The sequence below is a fragment of the Canis lupus genome, chromosome 33 (assembly GCF_011100685.1).
Source record: "Canis lupus familiaris isolate Mischka breed German Shepherd chromosome 33, alternate assembly UU_Cfam_GSD_1.0, whole genome shotgun sequence".
NCBI lineage: Eukaryota > Metazoa > Chordata > Mammalia > Carnivora > Canidae > Canis > Canis lupus.
Window position 1 is genome coordinate 6,382,039 of NC_049254.1, and position 22,248 is coordinate 6,404,286.

Here is a 22,248-nt window from a genome sequence, read left to right on the forward strand (position 1 = left end):
CCATTTCTTTGAGTAAGGAAATAGCTATCTTGGGGAGTTAAGAAGACTTCACATCCACAGGCTGACAACTTAGATCAAAATATTCCAACTATGTCTCAGTGTGCTATTTTTATGGCTGGCTTCCTTTCTATCTGAGCCTCCACTGGCCAGGGCAGGCCTATGTGTGTCACTGCTTCTTTCTCCCATAAGGATGAATTTGTTCAGTATCATGAAATTCTTCAGAGATAATTGTTATCGGTGCCATACTGCTGGAAAGCAGTAGGAAATTAGACATGATAACCATGTTTCTTCAAGTCATTCAGCTCTTAGTTTCATTTTCTTCACAGGGAAATCTGGTGTTCCCTTTACCACTAATGAAAAGTCAGAAAGTTCACATCTACATTTGCGGCTGAAAGAAAAGTGCCCAAGTTAGCCTTGAAATAGAAGATAACAATGTCTCAGAAAATAGCATGTTTTACATTTCTGTAATGTTTTTCAAAGTATTTTTTCAGTTTTACATATATTATTTGCCTGTGTCTTCAAAAAGTAGAGAAAGCAATTGTCTTTATCCTCACTTTTGATGAGGAAATTGTGACTTAAAGACATAAAATGCTTGATCCAATCACCCTTTCACACCAAAAATGGCGTTGATCCCTTTTTAGCCAACCCTTAATTCCATTCTCTTTCTAATCTTCATGACTGAAAACTTGACTTTTCACATATGCCAATAAAACTGCAAAGAGCAGTTTAAATTACTTAGACAAAAGGTCTTTGTCTGGCTTACTGATTTATATTTTACCCAAGTGTATTTGTATCCAAATGGAATGAGAAATAATTATTTTTTCTTTCTCCCAAGTCCCTTTGACCCTGTCCCATAAAGAAGAGTCCCACGGTTCTTCTATTAATGAACATACAACTTCAAATTATATTATCTGTCTCCATGAACTTCCTTTTCATTATTTCTTGGATCTTAGTCTCACGTAGCTGATAACAAGTGGTGTCTAGTTCCTCCACTCCTCCCCATATTCCAGATAAAGAAAAAAAAAAAAATCCTCGTAATCACGGTTCAAAGAGGAGTAAGTGCCAAGAAATTTTCTGAGCTGGTAGAAAATGTTCATATTCCACTTTCTTATTGAGTAATTAACTTATTTGTATTTCCACAAAATATTTACTAAGAACCCTTGATGAGCTAAGCTCTGGAATAAGTGCTGAGAAAATAGATTAAAAGATAATAACAAAATTTAAAAAGTGAAATGAAATAAAACCAGAGCTGAAAGAGCTTCTGTCCAGTAGGAGATCCCAATTGCAATGCTTTATTACAATGCTATAGGTTAAATGCTCTGGGGTGTCTAAGGAAGGCTTCCTGGGGAGTGATATTAACATACAAAAGATCATTTCAGAAAGAGGAAACATCTGTTTCCACTGAATGCCACCAGAACCACTGCAAGTTATTTGAGTAGGAAAGGTAGAAAATAAGGGCTAGGAAGCATTGGTGTTCCTCTTCTCCCATCCAGTGATGCCTTCATATAGAAGAAATCAGTACAGGGGCATGTGGGTGGCTCAGGTGCTTAAGCGCCCCACTCTTGATTTCTTTCAAGTCATGATTCAGGGTCTTGAGATCAAACCCCACACTCAGTGAGGAGTCTGTTTCTCTTCTCTGCCCCTCCCCCTGCTCGTGTTCTCCACTCTCTCTCAAACAAATAAATAAAATGTTTTAAAAAATGAATTAATTTTTTTTTTTTAAAAAGAAGAAATTAGCATTGATAGCTTTGAAGGAAAAGAGGTATACAATAGGCAAGCTGAAGATAAATGGGTAGGACAGGAAGGGGCTTCCATTCAACTTTCACCTTGGAGTTCTGGGAAGGAATGCCCGAGGCAAGCCTGGACATCCATTTCACTACTTCAGCCCCACACCACACGTGTTTCCAGATTCATTGGACAAGTTACGAAGAAATCAGTAAACCTGGGTGATAAGAAAAAGTATACCAAGTACAAGAAAGGTTAGGCCCTGGTCAAGAGCAACAGAGGGGAAGACAGGAAACAAATAGAAAGACTCTCAAAGTGTTATTTTCATCTGCTATTTTTAAGAGTTTAAGACTTTTAGGAAGCAAGAATTGAGTTTAAAAAGTTGGCACAGGTAAACAAGATTTACTTGGTTTACTGTTGATAGGATTTTATCTTTCTTTGTTCTTTTGCTTTTTTCTTTCTTCTTTTCCATTTTTATTTTTGAAGCATTCTGACATCCTCCCAGAAGGGGACTTTTAACAGAGATACCAGAAAAAAAAAAAAAAAAAAGTCAAATAAACATCTCTTAATCTCTTGTCTGTTCAATGACAATAAGTAAATAAATGAATAACAATAAATAAAGCAACGAATAAATAAATGGCTTTAGTAGTTTTAGCATTATAAACAGGACCCTGACAGGACTGTGGTCTGGAGTAGAGAGCTAACAGAACGGAACAGGGGAAGGATAATGAATGATAAAGGAATGAGTCTGGTTGTGTTAAAGTGTGTGTAAAAGGAAAATTCCAAGTATATCCCAGTTTCAGCAGAGCGGGGAGGGGAATTCTAGAGGGGCATCCAATTGAGGCTATGTTCTAGCCTGAGGCCCCACCTACATATCTATAAGGGAAAGTTAGTATGAGAGATGTTTAAGTGGTATTTCTTTTGGAGAAGTAGTTAATTTTTAATTAGAATGTTGGGAACAAAGAACTGGAGGTGAAAGATAAGTCTACATTAGTCGAATTTTGTTAGCTGAATTCTTGACATTGAGTAATTTTAAGGATAAAAGTAATCAAATATTTTTAACATGATATATCTGCAATTATTGATTAGCAGCCTGTAGTATATGATAATTATGGTAGGATAGGGTTTAGAAGCTTAGGACAAGAGTTTGAGCTGCTGGTGGGAAATAAACATGTCCATCTTCCTATCCCAGTATAACCCAGTGGGTTTTTCTTATAGGCAACAACTTTCGATTCTGATTAGTCAGACTTCCTCTTTGATTGATGTGCTTCAGCCGCTCAGATTGTTAAATGTTCTGAATAACTCCTTAGAATCATCTCTATACCAGAAGTGTGACCTAATAACAAGAAAAACAGCCCTGGTCAAGTGGTAATTTTTGCTTCCAGCTGAATATTTTATAGAGTCATCTCCCTCTTATAATATTGTCTCCCAAAGTAGTAGGATCAATCAGCAAGTAGGATCTCCTGGGAACTGTTATAATAAAATGAGTAACTAAATCAAGTCAATATATTATACTATAATTATCCTATAATTATCAAGGAGACTGGCCTTGAGGAAACCAGAATTATTCACTGGCAGGTTAGAGACCTTTCAGAAATCTACCTATCCTGACCCACTTACATGAGGCTTCCTGGGGAGAAGATATGGGTGAGCCCTGGTCTCCTGGGACCTTCCCCAAATCAACAATGCCAAAGAGATCTGTAACACAAGTAACAAGAAATCTCTATGTACTTTTGGACTCTTTTTATCCTCTTCTGCTCTCCCCAGTATTCAGGTAATGGTGCAGCTTTCAGCTCTGACCACCCCTTGCTTCATGCACTGCAAACTCTAGAACACTCTAACTTCACAACCTGTTGTGTAATGTGTAAGGCATGGTAGCCTATACTTACTATACCTTAGTACTAAAGAATGCAAGTGACAGTCGTTACACTTGGGGGCTGAGTAGCAGGGATGGGTTCAGAATGGTAGGTGTGCTCTGGAGTAAATTTTCCATTCAGAGCAGAGAATAATGAGTCCACAGAGCTGCTTGCTAAAATCTATATGACCTCCAGCTCTCAGCAGGCAGAGAAAATGCAACTGCAGAAGAAAGTTAAAGATGGAGATACCTGGGTGGCTCAGTGATTGAGGGTCTGCCTTTGACTCAGGGTGTGATTCTGGAGTCCCAGGATCAAGTCCCACAATGGGCTCTCTGCATAGAGTCTGCTTCTATCTCTGCCTATGTCTCTGCTTCTCTTTCTGTACATTTCTCATGAATAAATAAATAAAATCTTAATTTAAAAAAAAGAAAAGTTAAAGACAGCCATAGAAAAATCCTACTCTTCTGTATTCAGTGAAGGGTTGTTACTGTTCTTTTCCTTTCAACAACTTTCTCATTTAGGTTTTTTTTTTTTTTAACATGTTTTATTATTGTCCTTGTGTTGAGACTTGTCACAGAACATCATGGAATACACTGGGCATCTATCAGATTCAGAAGGAAAAACTATCATGGATAAATGAGTCTGGCATTCCTTATGTTCCTTGGACAAAACTGACCTCATGAAGTTTAGATTTTTCTGTTTCATTTATATTTATAAATGATTTTCATAGCATCTACCTTCTAAGATACTTGGTCTCAAATGGCAGAAAGCCAACATCAGATATGGCAAGTTCTCAAGGCAGGACAAGTATTTGTTTTGCTTCACTTCTAGAACAGATTGCATGTGACAATGTGGCTTTGATATTTCTTCACATTTTTCTAACATGCATAGCAAAAACAGAAAAAAAGAAACTACTCATGCCCCGAACCCAAAGAATTGCTTTTTTCTCCTCTGGGCATTTACTTTGATAGAAAGGGAAATCTTATCACATGCTACATGTGTGAAACATGAATTTCAATTGCTCACCACCAGACCATGAGTCTGACATGCTCACATGAAGTGAATAAGAACTATAAACTTGGAGATGGTGGTGAAGTTTTATCATGGAAAGGATTTGACCCTGGCAGTAAAACCAGGACCTATAGGGTCAAGTTCTCAAAATCTAAGACAAAATGGATTTTTAAATTATATTTCACCTTCACAAAATTTGGTTACCTTTTTCCTCTAAATGTATTTAGACTGTAGAACGGTGTGCTGCTTTAGTACATACTGATATTTCTATAAAAATACTTCACTTGAGCCAAAAAACATGCAACCAGAGGTAGAGTAAAAAGTCAACAATTATTATTTATTGGACATTCATTCATATTAATAAATACTTGCTCACAAATATTTACTGAGCATCTGCTATATGCCAGAGAAAGTACTACTATGTGTGAAGAATACAGAAATGAAGGGGACAGCTAAAGCCCCTGCCCTCCAGGAACTCAAATTCTAAAATACATAAATGTATGATAGAATGACACATAGTATAATTGCTGAAGTGGGTACTGAAGCAGAAAAAGAAGCTACAATGTAGGCGCTCTTTAGCTGTATTGTTAAAGTCTCCCTGGCTTGGGTGTGTGGAAGAAATAATTTCTACAATCAAATAATCAAATAAAGATTAAGAGCATAGTATAATTTTATTTTATTAGAGAAAATAACATAAATTCTAAAAATACAAAAACTTAAAAAATATAAATGAGTGAAGGAGGTCAAAAGATACAAATTTGTAATTATAAATAAGTTCTGGGGTTGTAATGTACAATGTGGTAATTATAGTTTACAATACTGTATTGTGTATTGGAAGGTTGCTAAGAGAGAAAACCTTAAAAGTTCTTATCACAAGAAGAAAAATTGTAACTGAAGTGATGGATGTTGATGAAACTTATTGTGGTTATCATTTCATTATATATATATATATATATATATATATATATATAATCTCAATATATATATTTCATTATATATATATCTCAAATCATTATATTGTACACTTAAAACTAAAGGAGTATTGTATGTCAATTATATCTCAATAAAACTGGAAAAATACATAAAAATGCATGACATAGTCTAAATTCACAAACTTATAAACATTTTTGACATAGTTTCTTCACACAGTTCTGTGAATTGAATAGAAGATACTAATATTACTTTCTCTCCCCTTTACAGATGGTAAAATTGTTAAGTAATAAGAAATTCACATAGTTTGTAAGAGGCAGAGCCAAGATCATGAACAAAGACTTCCTGACTCCAAAAACAGCATGTGTTCAAAGTAAAAGTTTTATCATCTATAACCAAAAGTAGTATTGAGCTTAGTGGAAGAGGTCTTTCATTGGACCCTGAGTGGAAGCCCACACTTACCTTTTCTTCCTAGGCCCTCTTTCTCCTATAGCTGATTCCAACCAGAATGGACCCATATCCCAAGAGGGAGAAGTATCCAGGGCAGCCCGGGTGGCTCAGTGGCTTAGCGACGCCTTTAGCCCAGGGAGTGATCCTGGAGACCTGGGATCGAGTCCCACATTAGGCTCCCTGCATGGAGCCTGCTCCTCTGCCTGTGTCTCTGCCTCTCTCTCTCTCTGTGTCTCTCATGAATAAATAAATAAAATCTTTAAAAAAAAAAAAAAAAGAGAGAGAGAGAAGTATCCAAAGACTCAATTAAGTTATTCAAATGCCATTTGGGAAGAATTTGGCCTAAAAAGCCAGTGATCTTTAGACAATGGATCTTACAGGTGAGCTGAACTCAATTGGAAAGAGCTCTAATAAGCTACTTACACAGGAAAGAACAAGGAAATTTCACTGGGTGAGAGAAAAGAAAAGAAGAAGAAAAGAAAGAGGTAAATCAACACTAAGAAACAGAACAAAAGGATTTTCCCTGAAGAACCTGTGGAATTGCCCAAGATTCTGCTTCAAATTCTCAACTTAAGCATTACCATGCATGGAAACTACAGCATTGGTACCTGGACTGAGAAGACCAGAGATATTTATCCTAGTGATGAGGATGAGACAGGAGCTGAAGAACTGTCTTCACTTGTCAATAAGTAGAAGTCAAAATCATAGGTCATCTAAAAATCTCTTATGGTTCCTTTTTTCAACTTCTCTACCCACAGTAAAGAGCAATAGAATCTCAGAACTGGAAGAGACTGTAGAACTCATCAAATCCAAGTAGGTCATGATAATTTCCTTTCATTTAGTCACGTAATATTCCTGTGGGGTTGGGGTAGGCAGGGAATATGAATGGAGAAGCTTAGACACCAACAGGCTTCATCCAGGTCATGAAGCTTATGCATGGCAAGGAACTTCTGGTTCTGAGTCTTGTGTCTCTTCTTCAGCAACAATTACATGCCAGGGCATACTTTATTCTCTTAAGATACTCCCCAGAGACACTTTGCCAAGCTCAGAGAGAAGAGCAAGGCTTAAAATTTCCCATTTCAGAATAACAACAGGCCAGTGGACCCACACAACAGATAGACAGATTTTGAATGAATGCGAATGAAAAAAAAAAAGTAGGAACTGGGAAAAGGAGGCTATTCTGGGGCCTAGTAGTTTATATAATTGGATATGTTCTAAAACTAAGCTTGCTTCCTGGTCCTGTCCCTGCTTATTGGGATGGATTGCCCAAGTCATATGGTTTTCCCAACCCCAACTTTCATCTGCCAGATGGAAATAATAGTACTGATCACCAGGATGCTATGAGAAATACAAATGAACAAAATAAAAGGAGCACTGGGGGCACAAAGAACTATGAAATCATGGGTTGATAGTGCTAAAAAGAGGTTTTGACAAGAAACCTAGCTTTGAAATATAGAATAAGATGCATGGTGGTCTTCTGCCTTGGTCGCTATTAGAGACACACATACACATGTACTTGTATCTCCAATGTTCAGTGTCCACACAGTAAGTCAGGAAGAGTGCAGAATGGAGAGGGATTCACCAATCTCCTCTCATTGCGCCCCTCCACTCTGGGGCTCTTTTATCAGTTCAAGATGTGGGACTGACTGGGAGAATACAAATTGCCATAAGATAGGGTAAAATTATTTCTGCAAACTTTTCATCCATTACTATCCTTCCAATCATCCCCACTCCAAAGCCCAGCTGTCCTCCTCACTATATTTTGCCACTAGTGTATTCTTTATGTTATACATGATTATCCAAGGCTACTGACTTAAATGACAGGAATGTTCTCCCCCAAGGAACAAGCTCCATTCCCCTCTAGGCTTACAAAAGTAATAGCTATCACATAAACTTCATATACTCCTCCACAAACACTAGTGAGGCCCTATAATTTATTAGGTACTAGCTTCAACATATAGACAGCCTTCTCATACCATAGAAATAGCCACATGAAATATAGCTAGATTCCAAAAGATGACAGTGCTAGAACTGTCAGATACAAAGCAGGCCAATAAAGCCCGGTACTTACAACTCCCAGAGACTGAGAAGGCAATGATCCATTAGGGACATGCCTGGGGCTTAAGATACTAGAGACAGGCAGGATCTGACATTGGCCTTGACCCTTCCATCCTCTAGCCAACTGCTGAGCCTGAGCTTTCATCAATGGACCTGGGAGCATAAGGGAAGGTGAACTCTCAGCAGCCCCGATGAAGTTAGAGGATAAAAGTGACCAGCAGATATTGATCTGGTTCTGAAAGGGAGAGAAGCTGAGGGGAAGCTTATTCCCTCCATGCTCAAAAGACAAACAGTCCTTTTCATGTTAAGTAGAATGAAGTCGAAGGTACTCATGTGACCTCAGATTGAAGAGCAGCTAAGTATTTACAGATTTCTCCACTGATGTTCAGAAAGATGCCCCATTTTTCTCTATTCAGTTGAAGTGGCCTGTCTTCAACTCTCACAGCACTTGTTATGAATAAACCAGACTGGCCTTGTTACCAATCTGAAATTCTATAACAAGTATTTTTCAGCCCTGGCCAGCATAAGGAGAATAGCAGAATTCCAGCACTGCAAAGTCCAAGGAAATCAGAATATGAACCCACTGTTGATATATTTTCTTTTGACACACACAATTTTACTGAAACTGCTGACTTGGAATTTGAATGTAAAGATGTTTTACCTGAGACTGCTATAAGGACTTATGGCTTCAGGAAAGTCTATTGCATCCCTATTACTTTAAGGTCATATTGCCCTCTGACTCTGAATTCACTATATTCTTACATTTAGAAGCCCTTTCAAAACAGTTCAAACCATAATTCCAAATATAAACCCCTTTTTTCTTTATTATTCACTTTGTAATTGTGCCCCAATGCCAAAAATGAAAGATGCTTCATTTACTACTATAGCTAGCAGCATATCCATTCTCAGATTTCTGAGACATCTACCAAGATCTATATCTCAGTCCATGTGCAAAAATATCATGGGTTGTGTGTAGATCTCTGTTTTCTAGGAAGATACGTGAGATGGAAATTGGCAAATTGCAATTGCACTTTAGAGTGTCTGGTGAAATTATCTTGGATCCTTGATGTATGGGAAAGCGGTTTGGATGGCTGACCAGACCAGACATTGTGCACGCTCATGCCAAGGAAGCCAAAGCAATACACTGACCCATTCCAAACCATTGGGGGGTGGAAAGCTGCTTAATTAGGGAAGTCTGTAGTTCTGAAGGTTGGGTGATTTAAATGCTCAGTGGGAAAAGTTATTGGTCAGTTGATAGGTCAGCCATGGTCTGAAGACTTTTTCTCTTAACATAACAATTTGTCTTCAGACTTTAAAACCTCAAGTAGACTCCACACTAGCCAAATATTTAGTGGTTTTATGAAGTTTTTTGGTATTCATGTCAACTGCAGTTCTTCAGAAACCCATTTAAAATGTTGTTTCTTTTCCATATGGCATTCTAAAAGAGAACAGGGGATTACAAATTTAAGATTGTGACAAAAAAGAATGCTCTTTGTAACTGTTTCTGTTACTTTCTAAACTTCTTAAATGAGTTTGATTTATATTGTTCCAAGAACTGAATACCATGTTTATCACTAGGATTGTGATTTAAAAAAAATATATATTCCCTTAGCAACTGGAATAACTGTATGTATGGTATGTTGTTGGCTTTTAGTTTTTATCTTTTGCTACATTTCTAGGTTTGATTGACAGATTCCACAAATGAGTTTTGAAGGTTAAATCATCTGTTTCATCTCAACACCTTCCAAGCATGTTTAGCACAATTTTGAAGTCTAGGGCTCAGAGCACTCTTTCCAAAGTTGTTCCTAATCTACTTTATTGTTTTATTATATACACTGGGGACACCATATTTTCTTAGATTTTCAAACTTTTGTGGCTATAATTTTGCCCATTTTCATGAATAGGACTCTATGAGGAAAGCCAAATAATGTACCCTTCTGAGACCTTGAAGTCCCTGCCAAACCCATGGCTCCCTTCAGAGTGGTTCTCCATCCATAGATATTTATATCCTGTGATCCTCACCCTTCCCCCAATTCTGACTGCAGTTTCTCCAGCAAAAGAATGTGTGTCTCACCCAAAGATAGCCATCTATAGGCTAGGTGAGGGCAAGAAGGGGTCTAGCTGGAGAACTCCACTCAGCAAAATGGTGGAATGACTAATCCCATCAAAACTCTCACTTAGAATTTTACTGAGAGATGTACAAAGTCAGAGTCAGCAGTGGAAAAGAATTTGAAAAATAAATGAAAGAAAGTAGAAGACACATCAAGGGGTGGAAGCCTGAAGGCAGCAAAAAATATGTAGAGAACAGGGCAGAGGGGAAACTGCACCATGAACACATCATTAGGGTTGCCATGTATCACCAGAGCTGCAGATTACTAAAAATACTGTTGTGTTCTGATTAGTTCTCTAGTTCTCTGTCAGGTTGACTCTGGTGTTGCTGAGACTGGTTCTACTCCTTCTTGCAACACATCTCTGTTAACAGGAATACAAGAATCAGGCTTCTTCCAGTTTCTGATAAGTAATATAAGAACCCTAAGTAAATAATTCATTTACTATGAAATGAAGCACCTATTTTGTAGATTGATGTTCTGACAAGTTCTATGAAGACTACAAAGGTGAAATCTTCAATTACCTTCTCAAGGGGTCCATTAGTTTAAAGAGGTAAAACCATATAGTGTTGATGAAGGCAATGAAGGGTTAAAATTGGGCACTTTGAAGCCAGACTGTGTATTTACAAATCCTGTACTAATATCAGCTGGTTGTATGACCCTGGGCAAGTTATTTACCTCCTTGTGCTTAGGTTTTCCTAATCGGTAAAATGAGGCACCACTCTACAACCACCACTTCATGTTCTTGTGAGGATTATATGAGGTAAGGCCTGTAAGGGGCTTGGAACAGACTTCAGAATAACTGAAATTGCCCACATCCTTCCCAGGTGTCTGAGGTCTTTGTGGAAAAGGAAGGAATTGGGTGGATCAGAAACAACTCTGCACAAACCCATTCCTAATAAGACAGTTTGTACGCTAACCCCGACAGAGTGGTTGGAGAGTTACACCTAGACTCCAAGGCAACTATCTATAGAATAGATACCCACTCAGTGACCTTGATCCTTGGCACCAAAGATCCCTCCCCTCATCAGTCACTCACATTCCAAGGAAGGAATTTGGCTCTCCTGTCTCATGACCCTCTCTTTGCCAGACATCTGCTACATATGCTGGTCTTGTGTCTGCTTCATCTTTCCCCACATGATCCTATTCTCTCCCCTTCTCTTCCCTTCTCATACTTTCTTACAGGAAAGAACCAGGGGCAATTTTCTTTATAACATATATAACCACACAAAACATATATTTCCCACTTGGCTCTGATATGTTCATGAGTCAATCAAGACCATCTGTGCTTGCATATCCAATATCCCCCAGTCTACCCCACCCCCTAAATCTAATCCTTTCTGTGTAATTTAACAGGGTCTTTGTGCTACAAAGCCCTTAATAATTTTTAAACAAAATTGCCTTAATACATAGCAATTGCTAAATGCAATACGGAAATATTTATTTCTCTTGCCAGCTGTAGATTCCAGAGTCTGTGGCTGCTTTGCACAACTTGCAGAACTCTATGTGATACAAACCATACAAGACACATTTCTTAAAAGCTACTCCTTTGGGGAGTCTAGCAACACTTCACATTCAAGTCTACAAGAGATGAACACTGCAAATTATCAGCAAGTTAATTGTCTAGGGCAAGAATCCAAGCCAGCTCCAGAAAGTTTTCCTGAGGCACCTGATTTCTAATTGTTGACTTGTGCTTATCATCACTGCAAAACATTCAGGCATAAGCTCTACTAACAGACAGGAATCCAGCTGGAATTAACACAGTCGGAGCTTCCTGGAATATATAATATACTGTAGTCATGTATAAGCACTGAAAATAAAAAAATAATTTTTGTAACCTAATGCTTGCAAAATTATATAAGTGTTCATGAATTTTCCAGTAGTTTTGGATATATTTAAATAAATATTCTTACAGGAATTCTTGAAACACTGCAAGTTTACCATTTGCTCCAATAAATCTTTTAAATATTTTGAGTTATATGGGATCATTCAACAAATGCTAGTTGAACACTTAGTTGTGTGTAATATACTTGGATAGATTCTGTAGAGAATACAATAGATCAGATACACATTTTGAATCCCAAATGCTTACAATTGAGTAGGAGAAACGAGACAGACATACACATGGTAGGAAGATTAATAGCCACCCAAAGATGTCCACTCCTTAATCTCTAGAACCTGTCAATATGTTACCCTACATGAAAAGAGAGACTTTGCATTTGTCATGAGAGAGATTATCCTGGATTATTTAAATGGGCTTGAACTAATCACATGAGTCCTTAAAACCAGAGAAACTTTTTCATCTATAGTCAGAAGGAGATGTAAATGATTCATGTTGCTGGTTTTGAAGGTAAAGGGGGCCATAAACCAAATAATTTGAGTGGTCTCGAGAATCTGGAAGAGGCAAGGAAATGAATTCTCCCTTAGAACCTCCAGAAAGTTCTGTCCACAACTTGACCTTAGCTGAGTGAGAGCCATGCCAGATTTCTGACCTTCAGAAGTATAAGCTAGAAAATGCATATTGTTTTAAGTCATTAATTTGTGCTAATTTGTTAGACTAGTAGTAGGAAGCTAATATAATGCATAATTTTAATACAACTTAGAAAGTGCCAACTGCTATAGAAGAGATACAATGAATAAGATCTTAAATGAAGATTAGCATGACAAAATTGACTATTTTCATCTTTTCTCTTACCCTTGTCATTCTTAACTACAGGTTTGTATTCCTTTTGGATTTGTAAAAAATAATGCCCATCTCAAAATAGCAATATAGTGTCTTCCTTATCTACCTGGGAGCTCTGCAGCAAAAAGCTAAGAGGACCATTCATATGGAGTGAATGACTTGTACAAGATGAGAAGCTGGCAAACTGGCTAACCCTGAACTGAACAAAGTTTACACTCCAGAGATAGTTTCCAAACTTTGATTAAGCCAAAAGTAAGTTTCTGGGATCAAAATGATAGATTCATGATAGAATCCTACTGATATCAAATGCCATGCTATTTAAACCTTGTTTTCAGGATGCCTGAGTGGCTCAGTGGTTGAGCTTCTGCCTTTGGCCCAGGGGTCCTGGGATCAAGTCCCACATCAGGCTCCTTGCATGGAGCCTGCTTGTCCCTCTGCTTGTGTCTCTGCCTATCTCTGTATGTCTCTCATGAATAAATAAATAAAATCTTTAAAAAAAATAAAACCTTGTTTTCACTTTAAAATTTATTCATATAGCAGTCCTTAGCAGTCCTTAGCAAGATGAAGAAACTGGGTCTAAATATTAACACCTTTGGTGTAGTCTGCATGGTGAGTCAAGGATGAAGTTGTAATTGCTAAAATGTTTCTGACCAAATGGAAACGATTCAAAAAATGAAAGAAGGAAAAAAAATGAATCCAAGTGGGACTTAATAAAAATGATACCTTGTACTAATATACACGCATATTTATGTAGGATCATGCTTAATATTTATTACAATGCTGTAAAGCTCTTATCATTTGAAACAAAGGTCCCATGGTTTCAATGGCTTTACTAAGCAGCAATGCTCAGACTTAAATCAAAGAGTAATTAGAAATTTATACATCTTTTTTCTAATACCATCCAAGAAAAAGATACTAGACTGTAGGTCCCTGGAGGACAAGGGGTGGGAATGCTAGTAACACTACTACATACTCAGCACTAAAGACAATGCCTGCAATAAGAGCAACTCAAAAATAATTGTGAAATGAAGGAATGCTATTCTCCCTGTATGTTCCATCACCATGTAGCTCTTGACAAGAACATAAGACAGTATACATTTTGATACACTCAAATCATTCTAGCCAGAGGTTTTAAACTTTCAGATATATCTACATCCCCTGTGGAGCTTTTAAAACCCAGACACCCTGATGGATAAAATAAAGGATCCATCTCTATGCTGCCTAAAAAAGACTCACTTGAGGAATGTCTGGGTGGCTCAGTGGTTGAGTGTCTCCTTTCAGCTCAGAGCATTTCCCAGGGTCCTAGGATCGAGTTCTGCATCAGGCTCCCTGCAAGGAGCCTGCTTCTCCTTCTGCTGTGTCTTTCCCTCTTTTTCTGTGTCTCTCATGAATAAATAAATAAAATCTTTTAGAGAGAGAGAGAGAGAGAGAGAGAGAGACTCACTTGAGATCTAAAGACACGCACAGAGAGTGAAAGGATAGAAAAAGATATTCCATGGAAATGAAAAGAAAGTTGGTATGGTAATACTGGTATCAGACAAAATAGACATTAAAACAAAGTCTATACCAAGAGAAAAAAAAAGGGGGGATTACATAATGATAAAGGAATCAATTCAACAAGAAGACATAACATTTGCAAATATTTATGCACCCTACAGAGGAGTACCTAAATATATAAAGCAAATATTAACAGATGCAAACAGAGAAAATAACAGTAATGGAATAGTAGTAGGGACTTTAATACCCCACCTACATTAATGGATAGATCATCCAGACAGAAAATTAATAAGGAAACAGTGACTTTGAAGGACACATTAGACCAGGTGAACTTAATAGATATATAAAGAACATTCCATCCCAAAACAGCAGAATACACATTCTTCTCAAGTGCATATGGAACATTCTCCAAAATAGATCACACATTAGGTCACAAAACAAGCCTCAATAAATTTAAAAAGGTTGAAATCATATCAAGCATTTTTTCCAACCACAATGCTATGAAACTAGACATCATTTACAAGAAGAAAATTGGGAAAAACACAAACATGCGAACATGAAACATGCTACTAAACTATCAATAGTGAATAAAAAAATCAAAGAGGAAACCCAGAAATACCTAGAGACAAATGAAAATGAAAACCCAATGCTCTAAAATCCATGGACCCAGTAAAAGTAGCTCTAATAGGGAAGTTTATAGCAATATAGGCTGACTTTAAGGAACAAGAAAAATCTCAAATAAACAATCTAACTTTATACTTAAAGAAACTAAAGTAAAAGACAAACAAATCCTAAAGTTAGTAGAAGGAAGGAAATAAAGATCAGGATGGAAACAAATGAAATAGAGACTACGAAGACCATAAAAAGGATTCATAAAACTAAGAGCTTGTTATTTGAAAAGATAGACACAGTTTATAAACCTTTAGCCAGACTTATCAAGAAAAAAATAAGACAGAGGTCTTAAATAAATAAAATAAGAAATAAAAGAAAAGAAGTTACAACAAATGCCACAGAAATACAAAGGGTCATAGAAGACTACTGTTAACAATTAAACACCAATAAATTGGATAACATAGAAAAAATGGATAAATTCCTAGGAACATACAACATACCAAGAATTAGAACATAACAAGGAAGAAATGGAAAATATGAACAGACCAATTACTATTAATGAAATTGAATCAGTAAGCAAAAAACTCCCCTAAAACACAAGTCCAGGACCAGACAGCATCACAGGTAAATTCTACCAAACATTCAGGGTTAACGTCTGGCCTTCTCAAACTATTTTAAAAAATTGAAGAGGAAGGAATACTTCCAACATTCTATAAGGCCAGCATTACCTGGGTATCAAAATCAGACAAAGATACTATTAAAAAAAAAAGATTATAAACCAATATCCCTGGTGAAAATAGATACAAAAATCCTCAACAAAATATTAGCAAACTAATACAATAGCAACATACATTAAAAGAATCATATACTCTGATCAGATGGGACTTATTCTAGGAATGTAATGGTTCAATATCCACAAAACAATCAATGAGATACACTATATTAACAAAATGAATAAATATCATGTAATCATCTCAATAGATGTAGAAAATGCATTTGACAAACTCAATACTAATGTAAGATAAAAGTTCTCAACAAAGTGGATATAAGAGGGAAAGTACCTCAGCATAATAAAAGCCATATATGACAAACCTTTTGCCAAAATCATACTCAAAAGTGAAAAGTTTAAAGCTTTTCCTCTAAAATCATGAACAAAACAAGGATGCTCATTCTTGCCATGTTTATTCAACATAGTATTGGAAGCCACAATCAGAACAATTAGGCATGAAGGAGAAATAAAGGGCATCCAAATTGAAAAGCAAGAATTAAAGCTGATATTATTTACAGATGACAAGATTCTATATGTAGAAAACCCTAAAGCTTATACCCCAAAAAACTATTAAAACTAATAAGTGAAATCAGAAAAGTTGCAGATAAAAAATTAATATACAGAAATCTGTTGCATTTGTAGACACTAACAGCAAACTATCAGAAAGAGAAATTATGAAAACAATCCCATTTATAATTGAATCAAAAGCAACAAAATACCTAGGGGTAAATTTAACTAAGGAGGAAAGATCTGTACTCTGAAAACTATAAAACACTGATGAAAGAAATTAAAGATGACACAGATAAACTGAAATATATACCCATGGATTGGAAGAATTAATATTGTTAAAGTGTCCATACTACCCAAATCAATCTACAGATTCAATGCAATCATCATCAAAATACCAATGACATTTTTCACAAAACAAGAACAAATAATACTAACATTTGTATAGAACCACAAAAGACCCTAAATAGCCAAAGCGATCTTGAGCAATCTCAAGCAATCTTCTTGAGAAAGAACAAAGCTGGAGGTTTTATCTCCCCAGGTTTCAAACTATACTATAAAACTATAGTAATCAAAACCATATGGTACTGGCTAGCAAGAAGTTGCTGTCACCAAGATCAAAGACATTGCTGCCTGTGTTCTCCTCTAGGATTTTTTTTTTCTCCTCTAGGATTTTGATAGATTTCTGTCTTACATTTTTACACTGTTGGTGGAAATACAAATTGGTACAGCTACTTTAGAAAACAGTATGGAGTTTCCTCAAAAAGTTAATAATAGAACTACCTGACAACCCAGCAATTGTACTACTAGGTATTTATCCAAAGAAAACAAAAATAGTAATTTTAAGGGGCACATGCACCCATGTTTTTAGCAGCAATGTCCACAATTGCCAAAATATGGAAAGAGCCCAGATGTCCACTGATATATGAGTGGATAAAGAATATATATATATATATATATATATATATATATATATATGCCACATTTCTTTATCCATTCATATATCCATGTGTGTGTATCCATGTGTGTACATACACATTACTCAGCCATCAAAAAGAATGAAATCTTGCCATTTGCAACAACATGGTTGGAACTAGAGTATATTATGCTAAACAAAATAAGTCAGAGAAAGACAAATGCCATTGATTTCATTCATATGTGGAATTTAAGAAACAAAGCAGAAGAACATATAGGAAGGGAAGGAAAAATAAAATAAGATTAAAACAGAGAGAGGCAATCCATAAGAGACTCTTAACTATACGAAGCAAACAGGATTGCTGGAAAGGAAGCGGGTAGGGAGATGGGGTAATTGGTTAATGATCCTTAAGGAGGGCACTTGATATGATGAGCACTGGGTATTATATGCAACTTATGAATCACTGAATTCTATCCTGAAAATAATAATAACACTATATGTTAAGTAACTTGAATTTAAATAAAAACAAAAATGATATGGCACCGGCACAAAAACAGACACATAGATCAATAGAACAGAATAGAGAGCTCAGAAATAAGCCCAAGCTTATATGATCAATTAATCTACCACAAAGGAGACAAGAATATATAACAGAGAAAAGACAATGTCTTTAATAAATGATGTTGGGAGACTGGACAGCTACATACAAAAGAATGAGATTAGATTTCTTTCTTACATCATATACAAAAATAAACTCAAAATGGATTAAAGACTTATAAGTAAGACCTGAAACCATGAAATTCTTAGAAGAAAACATGGACAGTAAGATCTTTGACATTAGTCTTAGTGGTATTTTTGGATCTGTCTCTCAGGCAAGGACAACAAAAGTAAAAATACATGGGACTACATTGAACTATACAGTTTTTGCGCAGTGAAGAAAACCATCAATAAAATGAAAACAGGTTCTATTGAATGAGAGGAGATATTCACAAGCATTATATCCAATAAAGGGTTAACATGTAAAATATATGAAGAACTGATTAAACTCAGTATAAAAATAGTCTTATTTAAAAATGGAAAGTGGGTACACCTAGGTGGCTCAGTCAGTTAAGCATCTGTCCTTGACTCAGGTCATGATCTCAGGGTCTTGGGATGGAGCCCTCTATCGGGCTCCTTGCTCAGGGCAGGTCTTCTACCTCTCCCTCTGCCTTTCTCCCTTGCTTACGATTTCTCTCTCTCTCTCTCTCAAATAAATAAAAAAATCTTTAAAAAAATGGGCAGTGAATCTGAATAGATATTTTTTCCAAAGAAGATATGTAGATGGTCAACACATAAATGAAAAGATGCCCAACATCACTAATCATCAGGGAAATGCAAATCAAAACCACAATCTAGCATCACTTCACACCTATCAGAATGACAATTATCAAAAAGACAAGAAATAATAAATGTTGGTGGAGAACCACCCAGCAATTGCACTGCTGGGGATTTATCCCAAAGATATAGATGCAGTGAAACGTTGGGACACCTGCACCCCTATGTTTATAGCAGCAATGTCCACAGTAGCCACACTGTGGAAGGAGCCTCAGTGTCCATCAAAAGATGAATGGATAAAGAAGCTGTGGTCTATGTATACAATGGAATATTACTCAGCCATTAGAAAGGACGAATACCCACCATTAGCTTCCACGTGGATGGAACTGGAGTGTATTATGCTGAGTGAAATAAATCAATCGGAGAAGGACAAACATTATACGGTCTCATTCATTTGGGGAATATAAAAGATAGTGAAAGGGAATAAAGGGTAAGGGAGAAAAAATGAGTGGGAAATATCAGAAAGGGAGACAGAACATGAGAGACTCCTAACTCTGGGAAAGGAAGAAGGGGTGGTTTAAAGGGAGGTGGGCGGGGGCGGGGGTGACTGGGTGACAGGCACTGAGGGGAGCACTTGATGGGATGAGCACTGGGTATTATGCTATATGTTGGCAAATTGAACTCCAATAAAAAAAAATGTTGGTGAGAATGTGGAAGAAAGGGAACCCTTATGCATGGTTGGTAAACTGGTACAGCCACTATGGAAAACAGTATAGAGGTTCCTCAAAAAATTAAAAGTATAACTACCATCCAATCCACAAATTCCATTTCTAGGAATTTATCTGAAGAAAATGAAAGCACTAATTTGAAAAGACATGTACTCTTATGTCAAATGCAGCATTGTTTATAATAGCAAAGATGCAGAAACACCCTAAATGTCCTAAATAGAGGAATGGATAAGGATATGGTATATATACACAATGGACTATTACTCAGCCATAAAAAAGAAGGAATCTTGTCGTGGGCAACAACATGGATGAACTTCATATCATTCTAAGTGCAACAGGTTATATAAGAAGACAAAACCTGTATATTTCACTTATATGTGGAATCTAAAAAAAAAATTTAAAAATTGAACAAACAAAACAAGACAGAAATGGACTCATAGAGAACAAGGTGGTGGTTGCCAGAGGTGAGTGGGTGGGGGAATGGGCAAAATAGGTGAAGGTGATCAAGAGGTACAATCTTCCAGTTATAAAATATATGATATAAGGATATAATGTACAGCATAGGGAATATAGTTAATAATAATACAATTAGTATTTGTGGTGGCAAACAGTAACAAGACTCATTATGGTGGCCATTTCATAATGTATTGAATAAAAATTGGACCCCTGCTGTAAAACATTGTTGTATCCCCTCTTTAGACTACATTTTACTATGAATTTTTAAGTCTCATCGAAACACATGACATCAAAGAACAGAAGCCAAATGGTTTTGCTCCCTTTTTTCCCAATTAAACAAGATATTAAGTAATTAAACAAATGATGCTCAAAACTTTCCAGCCTCCTGACTTGACTATGGTTCTGGACCATAAATAGATATGATTTCCCTACAACAGGGTGTACAGAGTAGTTTTGCTCAGAGCTGACAACTGAATTCTGTTAGTAGAGGAAGAACAATGGGAAATTGAAAAATTGTTCTTCTCTTGGAGAGGTCTATATGTTTGTATGTACAGTCAGAATTTGAAGTTTTATGAGAATAATATACCATAATCTTCTTATCTCATTCTTTACTCTGAGAGCCTTGTTTATTTGTATTATCTAATAGAAACTTAAAATGATGAGCTTTCATAATTCTAAATGTTCTCTTATAACATGTAGTTTATTTTCAGCAAAAGGGGTACAGAGATCTGAGTTAGTTAAAAACAATGGTCACAGTTTATTGAACTCATCTGTTTTCTGAAAAAGACAAAATTGTTACCTGATGGTGTGCAGAGTTTTCTTAAGTTCATCTCAGGAGGATGGGCCAGACACAGAGATTTTTGAAAGAGGTCCATAGGTCATTTGGATGGACACCAGAATTGATGACCAATGTTCTGTAATCAAAACCTCAAATCCCCACATAGGTGAACTGTGGCCAATATTTCATTGAATCCTTCATAGGATAGGTATGAGTCTTGAATCCACAACACTTTTCATTGTTTAATGAAGCCACTTTTCTTAGTTCACCTAAATAAAAAGAAAGGAACTAGTGAAATATAGGAAGGTAGTATCACACACACACACACATACACACACACCAAGCAAAACAAATTTTTTTTGAAATTACAGCTGAAAAATATTTGATGTAATAATAAATTATTTTAAGTGGTCTAATGGTAGAATTTTCTCAAAAGGAGAAAAACAAATGTTCAAGTAGCCTTTTTGCGAGACAGTCCCAACAATGAGGTCAGTTAAACAAAGTGGCATTTTTCCTTGGAATTCATTGAGGTATTCAGGTCATAATTGGCTGTGGCATTTGGGAAAATATGGAGGAAGAAACTTGGCTCTTGGGAAGGAGGGAAAAATTATCTCAATGCCCCAGAAGTTCTCTTTCAAACTCCAGATTTGCAGTGGGATATTTAAAGTTAGAATTTCCAGTAAAGAAGAGAATGTATCAAAGCTGCAGATTTTAAATGAGAAGGTCAAGGAGATGGTTAAACAAAGTGAAAAAAAAACAACTCTGGAATAAACAGTCTTAGATTGTTGAATGGTCAAATAATCTTACTGAATCATAGGAAAAAATGATGTCGCGTCTAAATGCTAAATTGGTGGCGGGTGTCTTGTGCTTATAATCTGATTACACATTTCTTGAGCACAGGTGTACTGGAAGGATGCCACTCCCATAAAAAGATCCCATTTATCAAGTTTAACATGACAATTATTTATCATATTTCCTCCTGGGAATCTGTCTCACTTGCTCTTTATTTCCTTTCCTTGAAAACTTTGAAGAAAAAAAAAAGAAAACTTTGAGGATTATCAATATTTGTAATCCATCACTTGATCATATATTTCAAGAGTATGCACTATGTGCCTGGCACTGTGCCAAGGAATACAAGAACCACAAAAGAAGTAAAACATGATGTCTACATACAGGAAACTTAAAAACTAATTATAGAATAGAATTTATGCACATGCAGACAGCAGGTAACAATTGTTTATGTGATGCCAACTGGAAGTATAATATGATTTCTACAATGAGAGGGAGATACGTAGACTATGGTATTTAGGGAAGAGAGGGAGAGGGAGATTGGGCTTGATCTAGACCTTGATGAAGAATGGAGGTGGGAGGCATTAAGAGTGTGAAATGAGCTCAGAGGCAGTAAAAACCTCAGAGAGTACAAGGAAAAGAGTATATCTGCTTGACAATAGGGCTTGACACATACACATTTGAGATTTGGGACAGAGTAATGGAAAAAGATTGAGATTCTAAGATGATTTTTGATTTTGCCACTATAACCTCAGCTTCTAATATGTATTGAAAAAGTAGAAATTTTAGTTTTATTTATTTGACTGTTGCTCTGGACTTATCTTTACATGAATATTGTTCCTTAGTCTCTGTGCTTCTCTAAATTGCTTTAACCTCCTATCTAGGACCCTTGTCCCTCTCTCTGATGCAGGTCACTAACCAGAACTGTTGAGCACCCTACACTTGAAAGGCTACTTATTGCTTCTTCTTACCTGGAGGAAATCGTGTTGAGCAAGATGCAGTTGAATGCCCTATCCTTTCTCTTTTTCCATAATGTTATTAAATAAGGTTGTATAGGCACA

General features: G+C 36.4%; 1 long non-coding RNA gene across 7 annotated transcripts in view; it reads right to left on the reverse strand.

Moving 5' to 3' along the window:
* LOC106558158 overlaps positions 1-22,248 on the reverse strand; it is a 287,505-nt gene that overhangs the window by 66,083 nt on the left and 199,174 nt on the right. For all 7 annotated transcript variants that reach the window (XR_005383193.1, XR_005383197.1, XR_005383194.1 and 4 more), the window contains one exon: positions 20,420-20,667. This is a non-coding gene — a long non-coding RNA (uncharacterized LOC106558158). The remainder of the gene's footprint in view (positions 1-20,419; positions 20,668-22,248) is intronic.